Source organism: Vulpes vulpes, chromosome 5 (assembly GCF_048418805.1).
Source record: "Vulpes vulpes isolate BD-2025 chromosome 5, VulVul3, whole genome shotgun sequence".
NCBI lineage: Eukaryota > Metazoa > Chordata > Mammalia > Carnivora > Canidae > Vulpes > Vulpes vulpes.
In genome coordinates this window covers 61,698,883-61,718,104 of record NC_132784.1, presented here as the reverse complement: position 1 = coordinate 61,718,104, position 19,222 = coordinate 61,698,883, and the positions used below count along the sequence as shown (strand labels likewise).

Genomic DNA, 19,222 nt, shown 5'->3' with positions numbered 1-19,222 from the left:
GGCACAACATGGCCTCTTGGTGACAGCCTACTTGTCCCCACAGCTTGTCTGCCAGGTACGAAGTAGTAGAGAGACCATGGGCGAGGGCAGTGGGTTTGCTGAAGGCCCCAGTGCAAAGCAAGGTGGACACTCCATGGCATGCTAAAGTCCCTCACCCTCAGGGGACCAGAGCCACTCTCTAGGCTGGCCATAGGCAGGACTGCAAGGAAGGAGATACAGACTTCCTACTCAGCTAATACAGGCCTCTCCCTGGGGTCCCGGCTGCAGTGGAGAGAGGGCTCCCTCTTCCCTGGGCTGCCAGATGCACCCTGCCTCTGTCTTCCTAATCCATTCCTGTCGGTTTTGAGGACCAGGCCCATGGCCTCAAAGAGGCACCAGCATATTCCTGGTCAGTGACTGCCCATGTAGCAGACAGCTGTCAGACCAGGGAGAGGAGGCTGGAAGCCTGCTGTCAGGAGGGCAGGCAAGAGGCAGGCCCAGGGCCCAAGAAGTCATCAAGTTCCTGGGGCTGATTCATCGGAAAAGGAGTGAAGGGCAGGGTGGGGTGGGGATTGGCTGAGTCTAGGCAAGCTCTCCTCACTGGGAGGAAGGGTGGGGGCTGCAGACAGCAGCAGCACCAGGAAGGAAGGAGGCAAATGTGCCTATGCGAGACACTCCTGGCTTGGATCCTGTGCTCCTGCCCCAGTCACACAGAAGTCCCACTGATGCCACCTCTCACCCCCACACTCCCACACCAGGGCCCAACATAAGGGCTCTGGGGACCTCTTCTGCTGCTTGCCGACTGTCCAGCTGCCACTGCCACTGCCGCCCTGGCACGCCAGGCATGCCAGACCCAGTACTGCAAAGTCACATGCTCCATACGGGCAAAGCCAGGCGCTGCTGGGGACAGCAGAGGGCCTGGAGGGCGTGGCACTTAGGGACAGTGCAGACCTCCTGGGTTGTGCAGGAAAGCTGGAAGCCCAGAAGAGGCAGGCCACCTGCCTGCCACCCTCACTTCACCTCACCTTCCTGGAGGGCAAATCCCTGGGCAAACAGTGAGCCAGGTGTAAGCAACACAGCAAATACAGGGCTGGGAAAAGCAAACACTCCAGGCCACCACTCTGCAGGGCCTGCTGCCCTACAGGATGGCACTCGGCTGCTCACAGTGGCCATGCCTGCAGCTGCTGCTGAGGCCCCCGGGAGGATCCTGAGCATGAGGTGAGGAGGAGGCAGCAGCAGGGGCCAATGCACAGGGCACAAGTTGTCAGGGAGCTGGGCTTCCCATGTTTCGTGCCCCCCACCCAGGCTCCATGAGCCTTCTCTAAGGTACAGGGTATGTACCCCAGCAGGAGCTATGCTGAGCAAGGTGAGGCTGACCTGGGCCTGGAGGCTCTGCCTGGCTGTGTCCTGGCTGGGTGACTCTGAACAAGTCTCAGGACCAACAATGCCCACATGAGTGACCCTTGGGAAGGTAAAATGGGACCAGGCCCGTGGGGGAAACACTTCGAGCACAGTTTGGCACAGACGAGGGTCTCACTACACAGATGCTCTGCCCAGGGTCACATGGATGTAGGGTAGAGGCAGGGCAGGTCACAGAACATGGGGCAGCACTCTGGAAACCTGGGCACCTCATCCTCCAAGGGCATATTCAGCTACTACGTGACTTCCTGGCTCCAGCCTCTACTTCTCCAGGGGAGGCCGCACCAGTAGGGGCTGCTCCACCAGCCCACAAGTAGCCCAGGGAGAGAGGTTTCCCCTTGTAAACCCCACCCTGAGGTTGAACAGCACATGCTGATGAGGCAGCTTGCCCTTCATCGGCTCTGCTTTTTTTGCCACAGCCAAGTGTTCTGCAGGGTCAGAGCCCTTCATGCCTCTGTGCCTTTGCACAGAATGCCTTTTCAAATCCTGCTCGCCTGGAAACTCCTCCGCCTTCCAGAGCTTAGCCCAAATACTGGAGCTCCTGTGAAGCCTCCAGAAGCCTGCCTAACCCGGAAGCAGACCTGATCAGTGTCCTTCCATTCCTCTCCTGAGTATCTTGGCTCCTTGCTATGCTGGCAGCTCCTAGAGGACAGGACTACACCTTCGGCCTGTGTTCTTGGCACCTAGCTCAGGGCCTGGTGCTTAGGAGCTGCTCAAAAAATGTCAGGCTAGGCCCTGGGCCTGCTCCCCTGTTCCTCTGAGATCATGCTGCTGCTGCTCGTTTGACCAGAGACTCAGCATGCAGGAACCAGGGCAAGACTAAGCTTTCCCAGCCAGTGGATGGGTGCTTGAGATTTCCTTTCCTTTGGAAACTGTCCCTGCTCTGAGCACCTAACCTCACCCACAGTCACAGGTGGCTTTGGGGGCTTGCAGGCTGCCACCCCCCCACCACACCCCAGCTTGGAGAACAGAAACCAGAGTTAACAGGAGGGCTGAGCAAAGGGAAGGGAAATGCAACTGGCACTGCAGGGAGAAAGGGAGCTGCGGCTGCCATCTGCTGTGAACAAGATGTTTGGGGACACGCACTCCTCAGTTCTGAGGTCTCCTCGCCAACTCGTGGAGGGTGGGCCGCCCCTCTGCAGATGGGAGCCAGTGGCTTGGCCAAGCCTGAGAGGTGCCAGAGCCCTCTCCTGCTCACTCGGACCCCCTAGCTATGTACCCCCTCTGACCTCTTGCAACTCAACCTGACCACGGGGCCAGGAAGGCAGCCCAGGACACGAGCCATACTGTCTCTTCCAGGGAGCCCCCCTACAGGCTCTAGGGAGCCAACTCCACAATAATGGTGATAATAAGCGTACAATTCCAGCCCGACTACCTGCTGGAAGGCCCAGTCCTGGGAACTCTGGGCCATCATCTCACCTGTCCCATCACCCTGGAAAGGGAAGAGGGTAGAGGAGACAGAGTCCAAGGGAGGCAAAGCCCTGTCTTGCTCCTCACTGCAGAAGTACCTGGCCACCTAGGCATCAGAAGAAGGTCCTGTTCTCTAATGCTGCTGGGGACTGAGTAGACAACAGGAGAACATCTAGGTATGCAGGAACCTTCAGGGCCACTGAGTCATATATAATCATTTTAGGGAGGAAGGTGAGGGCCAAAGATGCAGATCCCAGCCTCAGGCAACACTGAGGTCAGCTGTAGGCTGGGAGCAGAACCTGGAACCCTGCCCTGCTGTCCAGCTCCTGTGCCCTTGGCAGGCTGCCAGGCAGGGCCATCCTCTGTCTTTTACAAAGTGCTGCCCTTCGAGGGCTGAAGTGTGCTGGCTCTGCCTTAAGGGCTCATCATGGTTTAGGCCAGGCCTCCCTGCACCCTCCCTGTCCATGCTGCCTGCTCAGGCCACAGCCAGGCAGCCTTGGTGCTTCCTTGCCCTCCTGGCTGTGCCCCTAGCCCTGTCACTCAAGAGGCTGGGCCCACAGGACACATTCCTTTCCTGGGCTCTGCCCTATGCCGGCTCGTGGAGGGATTAGTGTGGCCAAAGCGGTTTAAGTGGCCTGTTCATCAGATACACTGGGGCTGCCCATGGCACCCAGCCAGCAGAAATGGCTCCATTTCTCACCAGGCCAGGCAGTGGGTAGAGGGCTGAGAAGTCTGTCCGCTGAGACTGAGCTGTGCCAGGGTTCCAAATGTCACCCTGTGAACCTCAGCCCTGGCAACCTGGCCCCTGGGGGCTGTCAGCCCCCACTACTCCAGCCTGGAGAGGTTGGGGGGTAACCCTTCATCCCATCAACAAAAGGGAGACAAGGACTCTGGGGCAATCATTCAGAACTGTACATCCCATCCCACCTCCAACCCAGCCCGCCCCACGCAGCTCTGCTGCCACCGCCCCCACAGGCCTGCTCACAAGGCGCACACTCCACATTTCTATCCGCATTGCCCTCCCCCGGTACCCCCCCACACACACTGTAAGTATGACACCTCCACCCCACTGCCAGCTCTCCACTGAGGGCGGCACCAGCAGCTGGGGCCGAGGAGGGCCCCAAGATGTGCTCTAGGGCATTTGTGGGCCTGGAAATCTCACACAGACTTATGTGAATTCTTCTGGTGGTAGGGGGGAACAGCCTACAGTTTTTTCCCTTTCTTCAAGGGTCCTTGGCCCCTGGCTGGGTCACTGTGCTGGCCCCACTTCCTGCCTCCCACAGCCCCCCCACCCTGCGCCTGTCTATGAAGTGCCTGGGGATCAGGGGAATCAATGGCTTCTCTATTCTCTGAAGGGAAGGCATTTCATCCTGGGGAGTTGGGGGGGTACTCTTGCAGGGAGGCAGGGAGCAGCCCTGCTGGTGCTCAGCTCCCTAAATGTCTCACCACTCCTCCTGTATTAGGATGTACAGTTGCTGTGCTTAGAGAACATAGGGTCTCCCGCTCTGCTTCCCCCATTCCTGGGACTCCCTCTGTGTGAGCTGCGGTGGCAGCTACTCAGACACCTTCACAAGTAACTCCCGCCTAGACTGTGGCACAGCCAGGCCGGGGGTGAGTCAGCCAGGGAAATCCCAGCCCAGCACCCGCCACCCACCGCTGGGTGACAGTTCTGCTGACACCTACGGAGTGGGGCGCCCAGCCCGTTCCAGCAGAGAACGAGAGGAACACCCGGGTTCCCCTACCCCCAATTCCCTTTCCCTGAGAGGGGAGCCTGACGGTAGTGGTGGCAGCAGGGAGGAGTCAGTGCCAAGGAGCCCTGCCACAAGGCTCTGTGGCTTCTCAGGCCTCTAGTCCCTTATCTGTGGCATGGCAGTAGGAGAGGAGTTGGGAGAATGATCTCCATGACCCCTGCCAGCTCTTGCCTGGTACATGTCCCCCCAACCACTGGGTATCCTGCTGCCAGGGCCTCAGCACCCCCAGGATCTCACCGGGTGAGGGTCATGGACACCTGCACCTCATTCCTGGGAGGCTCCGATTTCTAGGTCCTGCTGGGCACCCCCACCACATGCTGCCCTGCACCTCAAGAAGGGCAGGGTCAAAGCCCTCCCGGAGAAGTGAAAAAGGTAATGAGGAGAACAAGGCCAGGAGAGGACCAGCGTGAGAGCCTGAAAGGAGAAGGACAGAAAGGACAGGCACAAAGGCTGCTCCCAGCAGGACATCCTGTCCCTCAAGAAACTGGGCCAGATCCCCACAAACCAGCTAGACCGGTTGGTGTTAGTGGCCACTTCGTTGCTGCAGGCTGCCTGAGGGTGCAGGGGATAGGGTGTGTGAGATCCCTCCCCTGGGGCAGCTGCAGCCTGGATCTGTCCAGTGAGACATCCTGGCCAGTGCCTCCCTGTCTATCACCACCCACCCTATCTATCGCCCCATTCCCTTCCAGCCTGACTCCTGCCCAAGGGGGGCTGCCTTCTCAGCCTAGGAGAGGAGAGTGAAAGAACGGTGATGTTCTGAGCATGCCCCGATCCCTGCCTCAGTGGGCTCCAAGACCAGGGCAGACCAAACTTAGGGCCTGAGAATACCAGCTGGGGCTTCAGATGCACCAAAGAGAACCTCTTAAGGAGCTTCTTGGGGGCAACTGGGTAGCTCAGTCGGTTGGGAGTCCAATTCTTAGTTTTGGGGTCGTGATGATGTCATGATCTCGAGGGTCATGGGATGGAGCCCCATCTTGGGCTCTGTGCTCAGTGAAGGGTCTGCATGTCCCTCTCCCTCTGCTCCTCCCCCCACTCATGTACACGCTCTCATGCTTGCTCTCTCAAATAAATAAATTAAAAATCTTAAAAAAAAAAAGGAGCCTCTGGGGATCAGAAAGTGGAGGTGGCAAGCCCTATCCCCAAGGAACTCACAGTGCAGAAGGAATCCCATATGCAGGCCAGAGGCTACAGAGCTGTGAGACTAGAGACCCTACGGTGGAGACACCTGTCAGCCCACGGTGGATAGAGAAGGCTTCCCAGAGGTGCTGGAGGCTGAACAGATCACTATCAGGAAGAAAAAGCCAGGGAAGTAAGGCTTGCTTATTCTCTTCTGTCCCTAGAAAGCCTCCCAGGACCCCTGAGGCAAATGCACCTTGTTGCAGACCCAGAGACAATGCCTCCCTCACCTTTGCTCTGGCAGGGCTGTGTGCTGAGCACCACTATTAGCTCCCAACTTCCTGCCTCCAGAATGCTGGCAAAGCTGATTTCTACAGGCTCCCTGGGCCAGGAGAAACACATTCTGGGGGGGGGGCTGAACAAAGGACAGGACCCCCCTCCACAGGTGGGGACATGAAACTCAAGCTCCAATTGCCCCCCTTCACCCCCACCACTGTCACCCTCCCACCCTGGCAGTGCTTCCCCTTCTGCAGGATTCTATCTAAAGCCTGGGTTTCGTGCACTTGCTAGGCAGGAAAGCTGGTGGTGGGACAGGCCCAGAAACCCATCCATTTCTTTGAAAGAAGACTGAAAAAATGTGGCCACACAAATCCCAGGAGTTTACTTAAATGTCTTTAAAAAACAAATGGGGGATCCCTGGGTGGCGCAGCGGTTTGGCGCCTGCCTTTGGCCCAGGGCGTGATCCTGAAGACCCGGGATCGAATCCCACGTCAGGCTCCCGGTGCATGGAGCCTGCTTCTCCCTCTGCCTGTGTCTCTGCCTCTCTCTCTCTCTGTGTGTGACTATCATAAATAAATAAAAATTTATTAAAAAAATAAAAAATAAAAAAATAAAAAACAAATGGCCTGAATGGATTTCTCCCACCATCCCTCCGCCCTGAGTCACTCACTGGAAACAAGCAGCTGAAAGGGCCAGAGACTTGGGGGTGCTGGGGCTGCCGGAAGCAGGGTCTTGGCCACCATGCCAGGCAGGGGACACTGGGATAAAGGCAGCTCTGGCCAGGAGCAGCTGGAAAGCAGACACCTGACACACAGGCACCAGGGGCTACCCAGGGGCTGCAAGAGACCAGTAGCAGATTCACGACTGTCTGGTGCCCTCTGGCACTGGAGGCTACACTGTTTCCCAGCACCATGGGTCCCCTCCCTCCTGCCGCCCTTGCCTGGAGGTCCGGCCCTGAACAGCTGCTTCCGCAAGCTGGGACACTGGGCAGCTGGGACAGACAGGTGGGGTCTTCTTGGACAGCATGAATTGCTTTAGAAAACCAAGCAAGGGGACAGGAGTGGGAAGGCACGTGACTCTCCACAGGTTGGAACTGGAAGGGCTTTGGGGGGGGGGGGGGCGGGGGCGGGGGGGGGGGAAGCGGATGCAGAATCAGAGCTCAAGTCTCTGAGAATCTTAGAGATGGAAACCCTAAGCCCAGGGAAGCACCCTGGCGTGCCCAAGGTCAGCCCAGCTATGCATCTTGTCCAGGGTGTCCAGGGCAGGAGGCTGCATCCAGACCTCCATGCAACCATGACTTCCCAAGCACATCCTATGTGCCAGACCCTGGGACTGAGGTTTAGGCATCCAGGTAAGCCCTTGATGAAAAGTGAACTCTGCCAGAGGCTTGCAGGCTGGGGGGGGGGGGGGGGGGGGTACCCACCCCTCAGCTTTCCCCTCCCTGTACCCCTTGCTTGAATTGGAGAGCTGCCCTTGCCACTGACAGGGAAGACTCAAAGCAGAAAGGAAGTAAGAAAAAAGAGAGGGGGGCGAAACAGTGTGAAAGTGTGAAGGACTGGGGGTGAGGTCACGGCCTGGGGGTAGAGGGGAACTGTTGTGAAGGTCAGCCCAATAGGTAGGTCAAGCACTGTCCTGGGAGTCCGGGCCTCTCACTGGCAAAGGTCACCTGATGACCCTGGGCCACACATGCTTATCTGTGTCTACTTTTTTCTTTCTTTCTTTCTTTTTTTAAAGATTTTATTTATTTGTTCATGATAGACATAGAGAGAGAGAGAGAGAGAGAGAGGCAGAGACACAGGTGGAAGGAGAAGCAGGCTCCATGCTGGGATCCCAGGACTCCAGGATCACGCCCTGGGCCAAAGGCAGGTGCTGAACCACAGAGTCACCCAGGGATCCCCTACTTTTTTCCTTCTTATCACCAAATACATGTTCTCTGTAGAAAACAGAAACAAAAAATAGAGAGAAATAGAAGTCACCATGATCCTCCTAGGAAAATGATTAACTATTAACATCCGTCTAGCTTTTCCTCTGTCCAAATATGGGATAATTCTGTACCCACAACTTTTTTCCACTGAGTAGAGAAGGTGAACGTTTCTCCTCATTAAACATTGTTCCGGCCCAATCTTCCCTCGTCGTTGAGGAGGAGGCCCCATGCGTGCGTATATTTGAGTTCATTTGACCAGTTCCCCACTGGGGGCTGTTTTCCTCTTCTGGATGTGAGAACCCCACCCCCCTGCAGCTGGGGCCAAGGCAGAGCAGCTCCAGCCACTCCAGGACTGTGCTGGAGCCTAGGGCTCCTTGGGCCCCATCTAGCACTCCTTCCCCCCTGCACAAGGTGGGGAGGGCTGGGGAGTGGGGGCCCTGCTCTTCTCCACAGCTCTCGAGCAGCAAGTGAGTCCCACTGCCTCTCAATGGGAATGGCAGTGAGGAGGTGGATAAATGCAGATCCCCAGGCCCCATCCAGAAATTCTGAATCCAGTGGTCTGAGGTAGGGCCTGGGAACCTGTATTTGGAGCAAACCCCACCATGGCCAGCCACAGGAGCTTCTGAGGCTCGGACTGACCACCACTCAGAGAAGCCCTGTTCTGGAAGGCGAATCCCAGCAGTGCTTCCCTGACTGCAGGAGGCAAAAGAAGCACTTTGGAACTGCTTAAACTGCAGGTTCCTGGGCCCCATCCCCAGAGATTCTGAGTTGGGGGTGTGGGGACATGGATTTTATACCACTAACCTGTTCCTAGGTGATGCTGCTGCTGGCACATGGGCCATACTCCAGAGCACTCATATAAACCAAGAGGACACTTGGCCTGCAAGGATGACTACAGCTAGCTCTACAGGTCAAACACCTCGTTCTGGCCACGCGAGGTGTGGTCTGTGAGCCATATCAGGAGAAACAGATCTGGGACCCCATCCAGCCTCCAAGGGAAAGCTGCATTTGCAAGCTCCCCAGGTGATCTGTGTGCCCATTAAAGAAGCACCATGCTGAGTGTTAACAAGCCAGCATCCCACACCATCCTCCTGACTCCTCAGAAGTAGTTCAATGATTTCCCTGATTCTACAGGTGCAGCTGAGAGGTTAATGACTCGGTTAAGTTCTTATACCACAAGGAGGAGATGTGGCAGGAAGTGGATGGCCCAACCTCAGAGCCTGAGCTCTTAACACTGCATCCCAACACTCCCTGTGGCTCCCCAGTTGAAAACCCACCACCCAGGTGGGCTCAAGCTCTCCACTTCCCGGGCAGGGACCTCAGACCCACAGCTCTCCAGCTCTCCCCAGGAAACGGTGAGCCTGGGGCCCACCCCATGTGCTGTGTCTACACCCGTGTTCACCCCCTCCCAGTTCACAGTGCATTCTGTCTGCAGCTGAGTCAGAGCTCAGTGCCTGGGTGGGGGTCCAGCCTTCAAAACCCCGCAGGCTCTGGAGACAGTCAGGGGCAGGAAATGGGAAGTGAGGCGGAGGAACCAGGAACTCAGTTTGGTCTGAGGCCGGTATTTTTTCACAGCCAGACTGTTCTGTGTGCCTTTTGAAAGGAAGTAGAGAACAGCTGTGCTCAGCCCAATGAGGTCGGCCTCTTTCAACCTTCCAGTTGCTGCCATTTCCAATTACAACTTCAGAGGGCTCCTGTAATTTATACATCCCAGGATGCACTGTTCCAGCTGCTTTATGATGGGAGTTTGTTACACCATTAAGGTTAAACTTTTATAAAGTACTGAGCAGGTGGTGGGCTGGGTGCCCGGCTTAGTTACCGCTGCCGGAAGCCTGCTGAATGGGGTTCACCTGGGGAAGGGAGGGGGCCTGACGCTCTAAAGAGGCCAAGATGTGGAGAAGGTGGCTCCAGAGAACAGGGGCCCTCCATTAGCCCGTTCATCAAACTATACAGTAGAGCAGGAGCAGGCAGGCAGCATGGAGAAGGATCTGCAAGAGTTCAACACTACTGGCAGGGGCATGTGGGGTGAGAGGAACAATCCTGTGTGTGCCTGAAAGCTGCCTGCCAAAGCCAGCAAGGCGTGGGGTCTGAGGAGGTAGGTGGCTGCAAACCTACAAACGGCCTACATGTGGGGAAGGACAGGCCTTCCTGGCAGTGGGGGAGGCTGCACTCTCAGCAATAGGGTGGCCTGCTTTTGTAGGAACCTGCTCTTCCCACAGTTCAGAGGGTCCCCAAACCTGATGTGAGGTGGGAAAGCAAGAAGGGACAGTCCAAGAGCAGAGGCTGGACAGGTAAGGGTCTGAGTCCAATCTGCTAGCTGTGAATTTATGTCCTGTAGCAGGTCCTCTCAATTCTCTAAGGAAGCTGAGGTCCTGGACCTGCCCCTCTGCTGTAAAATAAGAGGGCCTCCCTCCCTCTGCCCCGAGGGCAGAGCCTCGTGCTGGGCGAGCCCGTCATCACTGTTCTTTCCATTAAATCAACTACTCTACACAAAGAACTCAGTACTGTGCCCCATAGAGAGGACTAGCCACATTGTTCCTATTCCATCTGTAAAGTCTGTTATAGGTTGGTCCCTTGCCTGGGAACTCTGGGAGGACGAGGTGGGAATTTTCTCTTATTCTTCTCAGCCCCAGTTACAAGCTTAGCCTGCAGCAGGTGCTTGACAAACAGCCCGGAAAGAACCGAGTGGACAGAGGTGGAAAGCTGTCCTCTATAGCCTGGCCCCTGCCCCAGGGAAGGAGGTGGAGGAGGACCAAGTTCTTTTCAAAGGTATGAAACTGGAGGAAACTCTTGACAAATTCCTTGACTTCCCAAAAGGAAAGAGATTCCAGCTGTGGCTGGTTTTCTAGCTCCAGGAAACTGGGGTTGACACTGGCCTTCTCCTTCTGCATGTCCTTGAACTGAAGAGGATTTGCTGTGACTGGAACCTCAAGCCTCAGTTGGGGCTTTGGGGCTCCATACAGTGGGCTCCCCTCAGCAGCTGTGGCCACCTCCTGCAGTCCCTGGAGTGCCTGTCTGCCCGGCAGGCTTCCGGGGCTGGACGTGTACACTATGGGACTCTGGATTTGTCAAGGTTGCCAGCGTTCTTGGCTGAGAGGCCAAGTTGTGGCCCCCACCCTCAGGATGCACAATATGACCCCCAAGCCAGCTCCCCACAGCTGAGTGGAACTGGAGGGGCTGAGAAGCCACCACTTTGCACAGGATGGTCAGAGGATCTCCGAGGAAAGACACCGGCTTCCCCCCAAAGGCCTTGGGGGAGGAAAAGATGTACTAAGAAAAGCAGCCAGAAGGATGAGGTGCCAAGGGGAAGGAAACCAACCCAGGAGAGGAACCAAAAGGAAAGGGGATGGGGGGGGGAGCCAGCTGAAAAGAGGGTTGGGGCAGGAACAGGGTAAGATGCCAGAGGGAAGGTGGGTCACTGCCAGCCCTAAGAAGTGGCCCAGAAGTGGGAGGGGAGTAGGGGAAGCCCAAGGGGCTGGCCTGCATCTCAGGAGCGATGCTAGGGTTGCCTGGCTGCAGGGGACAGAGGGAGCGGCCTCAGCATAGGGAGGGTCCTCTCAGCTTAGCGCCCACCTCAATTGACCAAGGAGAGCTGAAATAATCAGGATAACCAATAACAGCACAAAACATTTATTGAGGATCTACGATGTTCTTGGCACTGGGCAAAACTTGCAGGGTGGTATCTCATTGGATGCTGACAGCAGCCCCATGTGCCATATTCCATTAGAGCCCCCATTTCGAGATGAAGAAAGTGAGGATCAGAGGTCAAGTGACCTGCCCAAGCAGTAGTGGATTCAAATAAAGCTCCATCTTTATGTTAAGGTCCATGCTCACAGGCCTATGCCATGCCAAGTTTAAAGAGAGAAAGAACGAATCAGAGGTGGATAATCAAAGGAACTGAAGGGTGGCAAGGTCTTGGAGACCAGTGGTCCTGAGGGGTGACAGGTGTGGACTGGGAGACCAGCCCTGCAGGGTGACTGGTGCCCATTGCTGAGCCGGGACGGTCCCCTCTGCTGCTGGGCCCAGGGCAGCCTGCTTGAAGCTGCCGCGGGCCAACTGTCCCAGGGCAGCATATGCGCAGGGGCGAGGTGGGAGTTGGATAAAGGGCAAGCTTGGGGAGCCTGATGTAATCCTGGTTGCAGAAGGCCCAAATGAAAAGTGCAATAGTACAGTCACCTAACAGCAGCCCTGCCACAGTCTCCAGCAGCAACACCAGGCCTGCCTTGCCCAGACCCACTGTCTCAGACCTCTGCCTGCCTCTCCAGGCCTGGGGACCCTGGCAGACTGCACCGTGTTACCCAGGCTGATGAGAAAATAGCGGACTCCTAGCCAACGCCCTGGGAACCCTGCCACGGGGAGGCTGACAGTCTCACAGCTTTCCGGAACAGATGCAGGGCTCACCTCTTCACCAGGCTTTCCGCATATTTTGAGGGGTGAGGGGAGGTCCAGGCAGCTGCCTGGCAAGCTAATCTCTTTCCACACTGAATCTAGCCCAAATCAACCTAGTCAGGCTGCCCAGATGAGAGGGGTAGTGGGGCCCAGAACTGCCAGGAGGACCCCTTGCACTTGCATACAACCCAAGGACCCAGGGACGACTCAGCCAACAGAGACACCAGAATACGCCCTGGTACCCACTCTAGGGACCTCCTACTTGGCTCTTGGCCAAGTAAGCAGGGTCCTTGAGCCAGTCCTTGCCAGCCAGCAAGTCATGAAGTTCATCTGCCCACCCAGGGCAGCTCAGAAGGTAGGTACAGATCCCCTGGCCTGGGTTTATGTGTCTAGCCTTAAGCATTCCTGGCCTTCATGCCAGCTCTTAGATCTTCTACACAAGCAATTGAACCCTTGATTAGCACAGTGTCTTTCCTATCTCTCATTACCTTCAACCATGGGCAGAGCCAGTGAAGGAGAAAACAAATATCTTTATGGCTGATATACAAACAGGGGAACTGAGGCTCAGAGAAGCTCAATGACTAATGTGAAGTTGCCCAGCTGAGTCAGGAGCAGAATCCAGACCTGGTACCCTCCACATGCCTTGCTGTCTCCCTAAAATCACCCATCCCATGGGAGAGGGCACTCCTGGTCCCCAAAGCAAAGGAGGGGGTCTCAGTGCAGGCTGACACTTCAGGCCAGACATGAGGAGGAGGATGTGGCCACTGGATAAACATACAGACGTCTGATAAACAGCCCAAGGAGATGAAGAAAATGGGGGATGCAGGGAGAGAACTAGTAAGCACCTACATCTCAAGGTTCCTAGGGGCCAAATCCTGGTTCTGCCACCTATTAGCTGAGTGCCCAGAGCACTTTTTTTTTTTAAGCATGTACTTTCCCAGGCCTACTCCCTCAGGTTTTGTTGTTGTTGTTTTAAGATTTATTTATTTATTTATTCATGAGAGACAGAGAGAGAGGCAGGGACACAGGCAGAGGGAGAAGCAGGCTCCATGCAGGGAGCCCAATGTGGGACTTGATCCCGGGTCTCCAGGATCACATCTTGGGCCCAAGGCAAGTGTGAAACCACTAAGCCACCCAAGGATCCCCCAGAGCACATTTCTAAACCTCATCTATAGAATGGGTTAACATCACCTGCCCCTTGGGGTGGTCATGAGGATTAAATGAGCTAATGTACGAAAAGCGGTTAGCACAGTGCCTGGCATCTTTGCTCAGGAAGTGCTATTTGGCCTTTATTGTTAGTCTTCAATGAGGCAATGGATCAGTGAGGGGGACAAGCCACCAACATTTAACAAAACCTCTCAGGGGTGCCAACGCTACATGACCTAATGTTAGCCAGGCCAGCACTGGAGTTCAGGACAGCAGAAGAAAGGCTTCAAAGTGAAAGGGCCCATGTGGGATCTGAAGGAGAGGCAAGGGTCTTGGGCTCACTCCTGGCTCTCCATCTATTTGCCATGGGTCCTCAGATGAGTCACTTGGCATCCCTTAGTCTCCTGTAAGATGGGGGTTGGAGAGATGAAGGAGTGGAGGAAATGCCTGGCACAAATGCCATGTGCTGGGTTAGTTCCCCCATGTTCACAAAATGGAAACGATCATTATTACTGTTACATTGTGGCTGAGAAAAGCCTCTTCAAGACAGAAACCCTGGAGTCAGCTTGGACTCCCAAACCCAAGAGAGTCTGACAAAAGCCGAGTGCAGGGCTCTGTCCCCAGGGGTGAGGGGGGTGAGGACCAGAGAAGCAACCTCACAGTGCTCACCCCACTGTGTGGCCTGCCTGGCAGGAGCAGCCATGTGCTCAACAGTACAGGGTGAATTGTATATAATGAAGGCATATCAATAATAAATGAACCTCAAGTAAGTCCAGGAACATCAATCATAAATTAATTAAATGGCTCCAGGAGAGGCAACGACAAGGAGCTTTTTTGGGATGAACGAGAAGTGGTGTCCTGCCTCCCCTTACACAGCCTCGGCCAGCCCTTGCCCAGCTGTCCCCCCCTCCCACAGGCTCCATGGCCAGGAGCATCTCCAGGTATGGAATTGGCGGCCCCCAAAACACAGGTGAGGACAAGCCCTGTTCTCCTCCCACCTGCCCCCCCAGCTCAGAGAACTCTCAAATGCTGCAAGGGTTTTGATGAAACTTCCCAGAATAGTAACCTCCTGGGCTGAACTCAGGCAGGCAAAATTTCAAGGGGTAATTTGGTGAGAAAATGATCAAATGCCTAGAAATAAATGCCAGGAACACTGGAACCCCCTCGATGGGTCCTCAGGGGATGAGAACAGCCTTGCAGGCATAACAACCAGCCTCATGGGGGTCCCTGAAAGCCTCTCCTCAAACTCCCAGGCTGGAACAGACAGGAATCAAGACAACAGAAAGGCACGTGTAGGAAATACATCCCGGGCCAAGACTCTGGGGCCCACCTCTGATCCTGGGCCTGACCTCCCTACCCTTCCCCGGGCCCACCCCTTACTGACCAAACTGACAGATCTCCTGGTTTCTACCTCCCCTCTGTGATCAGGCAGGCTGGTCCCTTTCCTCCCCAGGGCCCTCTGTACCTGGGAACTGCCCTAGCCACTTGCTGCCAGAAGCCTGTGGTGGGAGGCGGCACCTGGCCTTTCCCTCTTGCACAGAACATTTCAGTGGCTGCTCATGTTTTCCAAAGACCCAACCTGCAGCCCCGCTGTCACACTTCCAGGGACCCAGCTCCAAGTCACTTCGTCAACCCTAGCTTTCATTTCCATTTCGTGTGCCCTGCACCCAAGCCAGAGCACAACCTGTCAGCGTCTTGAGTTCCCGGCCACATCTCCCCTTGCTGCCACTTCCTCTACCATCACCTGGATGGCCCTGATTAAGGGCCATTACCACCCAAGTCTCTGCTGATCTCCCTTAAGTTCCTCAATCTCCTTTGACCTCCAGTGGCCCCCTCTCCTGGAATGTGGCACAGACCTTTATGTCCATCACATATCTTCTCGATAGACTTCAAACTCCTGGAGGGCAGAGTCTACCTTATAGGCCCTGGTATGCCCAATTCATCTCTGTGGTCTCACCAAGCCCAAACCACTGCAAGGGTTCAAGAAAGGAGTACTGACGGAATTCTGTCCCTAGGGGTCAAGACATTATTCCTGTATATGATTCTGTTGCCAGATAAGTGAGATTCCATCCATGCCAAGGGCAGGGTGGAGCTATCTTCTTATCAAGAAAAGGGTCATGACCTATTACATCTTCCTTGGTACTAATATATACAGATCATGATATAACTGCTTTTCTGTAGAAAAGATTCTGACTATAAGAACAAAAATGTGTGTGTGTGTGTGTTCTTGCTTTTGTCATGATCTTTCCACTCACCAGACATTACTAGGTCATGGAATTCTTACAACCACCCTGGTTGCAGGTTTTACTGTCCCTATCTTACAGATGGTAAAACTGAGGTGTACAGAGGCACCAGGATTCAAATCCGGGTCTGTCTGACCGCAGAGCCCCAAGTCTTAATGCCCGTGGCCACCATGCTCCCTTCTGTCATCCAAGTGGACTATCCCTGGCTGACTTCCAGGGGGGCTCGAGGAGGAGCATGGCAGCAGGCATAAGTGAGTACATATGGGTGTTGGAGAGCCACACCTCCAGCCTGGGCTTCCTTCTAAGGAATACCAAGAAAGCAGAAAGGCTCCTTCCGTAGCAATCACAAACAGAGATGTTAAACACCCCCTCCAGCTGGAAGACACCCCCCACCCCGCCCTGCTCCTACTGTTCTCTCCTGCTCCATGGAGCCCAGCAACGCCCTGCTCCTCACACCCACTGACACCAGGCCAGCCAGACACAGGAGCCCACAAGTTCCCACACCACCAGGCGCTCCACACCCCCTCAGCCCTCACTTCCCGCAGCAAGCTACGGGCACACGCGGCTACGCACACGTGCAGTCCCCGGGTGGCCCTGCCTTGGCAACAGCCCCACCCCTGCCCAGCTCAACCACCAACGTGGGGAGGGCTGGGGCGTTCCTGCCAAACACCCTCACCTGGGGCCACGTCTCTCCCCTCCCTGCCTCATCTCCTGGACCGCTCCCTCTGCAGCCAAGGTGCCCAGGGGTGCCGGGATGGGTTGCGGGGGTGCCTCCAGAGTCTTCCTCACCTACACATGCACTGCCCCCACCTGCCCCAGAGAGATCCAGCCCAGCCAGAGTTGGCAGCAGAGAGCAAAAAGGAAAATCAAGATAAAGAGTTTTCAGCCTTGCCCGCTGGGAAGGTAACCACATCCTGCAATGTCCCAGGCTCCGCGGTTCTAAAAGATTTATCTTCCTCTGACCACATGCTCATTGATGTTTCCCCCAGTGCTACTTGCCCGGTCCACTAGCACGTAATGCAAAGCGATCCCAGTGAGAGAAGATGAACTCAGGTGTAGCACTGGGTCAACAGATGATTACACTCTGAGGTCCCCCTCTCGTCCCTGGCAGAAGGGCTGGGGGAGGAATGGCTTCCAGCGACAGGCTGTGCCTTCAGCTATGGCTGGCTGGCCTGGCACTGCCAGCAATGGTCCAGAATCCTCTGTCCAGAGATGCCCGATTCCCTGGCACCCCTGAGGCAGAGCAGTCGGGCACCATGATTTATGAGGCAGCTGAGGAACGAAGGTTGCCGGGAGCTGACTTAAGCAACTTTTGGAGAAACACGGACAAAGCAACGGGAACAGGACTGAGGACCAGGATTGAAAACATCTCGGCTCCAGAGAGCTGCTTGCTCTTGACATCCAGTCCTATGTGACCAGCCCCCTGCCCCGGCTGGAATCTGCTCAAAAGCGCATCTGTGCCCAAGGTCAAGGGGTGGTGACCTGGCTGGGCTCTCTACTGGCTCAAACCCTGAAGACTCAGAAGAAAGCTCAGCTCTGTTTTTGGGGAACGGAGGCCAACTCCTCCTCAGCAGCTCCTATCTGCCCCACCTGCCACCCAGCTCTGCTATGCAGAGTCCCAGCCTCCCAAGCAGATGGCAAGGGGCTGCTGCAAAGGGGTCCCGAAGCCCGAGCCCATAAGGCTGAGCTGCAAATCAGAACAAACGGGCCAAGGTGTGGAGGGTAAGCTGAGGGGACATGAATGCTGAATATTCACAACAGGGAGGCTGCGGGCTGCATGCCTCTTAAGGGGCTTACACTGTGGAGAGCTCTCCAAGCAGGAGCTGAAATGCGGGGCAACTTCCAGGGGAGGCGGGGAAGAGCGCTGCAGTGAGTGTGTGGGACAGGCCTCAGACCCTGGCACCAACCTGGGAAGGAACCGTCCAGGAAGCACTTGCAGTGTCCAGGCAGCAGCCACTGAGGCAGGGTGAGTCCCACGGCACAGGAAAGTCAGTTCACCACCCGGGTCTGGCAAAGCTGTGTCCTTCCACCCACAGGGCTTGACACTACAGCCTGCATGTGGGGCAAAACCCTTCTGCCTCGGGGACCCAGCCTGTAGAATGGGCTGCTGACTAAAACAGATGCATGGAATGCTTGAGAAGTGGACCTGAGCACACAGGGTCTGTAATTCAGCCTGCTGTCAGGATCTAGGTTCCTGGAGGCAGGAAGCAAAGCAATCTGGAGCTGTCCTCATCTTCCCCATGTGAGAAGGCCCTTCAGTCAGAAGTGGGGCCATGGCAGGTGAGACACCCTGCAGAATTTGTGCCACACCCATCCACTCCCGGAGGACCCCTCTGAGGGTGCCCCTCGCCCCATCTCCTTGTCCTTGCGTCCACTGGCCTCCCTCACCGCCCCCAGACCTCCTGTCATGCAGCGACAACCTCCCTGGCAAGAACATCCAGCCCTGCATCTACTCTGGTGGCTCTGACCCACTTTGCTTTCCTCAGGCCATGGCCCCCAAAACACTGATGCGACTGCACCTCACCCCCATCCTCAGAACCCAGAGCCAAAGGAAATTCTCAAGAGAAAACACACACTTCCAAGTCTCCCTGCCACACAGGTCCCTTAGATCTGTTGGCCACAGACACCTCCCAGCCCTGTGCGACCACGAGGCATGTCTCACTCTGGCCGCTCCTGCAGGACTCCACAGTTGCTGTGGCCATGTGCCCGGGACCGTCCCCGGGAGACCTGAGGCCTGGTTCCAGCTCAGCAGCTGACTCACAGTGTCGACAGATCCCACTTTTTCCCCACCAGGAGCCTTTACACTCAGGGCCTCTAATTCCCTGTGACAGGCTCTCAACCTCCGGCTGCATCCTCCCCAGTTACATTCCAGGCCTCCACCTCTATTGCCTTTGGTCTCACCCTGGTCTCTCTACCTGGAGAGAATCCCTGACCTTCATACAGCCTTTCACTGTTTACAGAGGGTTTCCATGTGCACCATCTCTTTTCCTCCTCCATGACCACTTGCTGACACGGATCTGACAGGTAAAGTCACCTGCCCAAGATCACACAGCTAAGACTGGACTTAAAGTCTTCTGGCTCCAAGTGCACAGGACGACACGCCAACTTTAAGGAATTTCAGCGTCATCTCCAAGCACCCACCTTGGCAAATGAGCTGCCACCTACCACCCTAGTCTCCCATACCCTCCACATCGTCCTCGTGGATCCTAAAGGCCTTTGCCAGGCCCAGCACAAGTTCATCCCATTTATTCTTCTATCCCATTTCCATTGCCCCCAGAGATCCACAAAGACCTAAAGATCTCCCCCATCCACAGACTTCCCTGGAGCTCTGTAAATTACCCCTCTGCAAGGTAGAACACCGTGTGACACTGAGTGAGACCCTCACCCAAAGCTTCCCGGAAGATTGGTGGGGGCAGACGCAATCCTGTCACACTCCCAGTAGCTGCAGATCCATCTTTCAAGTACTGTACCCCCACCCCCCCACAATCCTCTGCACCCAAGGGCTTCCAAGCATCAGAGAAGAGAGGCAACTCCCAGCTACCCCGGAGTGGACCATCAACCCAAAG

The 19,222-nt window shown here is 55.8% G+C and overlaps 1 protein-coding gene across 1 annotated transcript in view; it reads right to left on the bottom strand.

Moving 5' to 3' along the window:
* Positions 1–19,222, bottom strand: part of DAGLA (diacylglycerol lipase alpha) — a 61,531-nt gene that overhangs the window by 41,213 nt on the left and 1,096 nt on the right. The gene's annotated exons all lie outside the window — the stretch shown is intronic.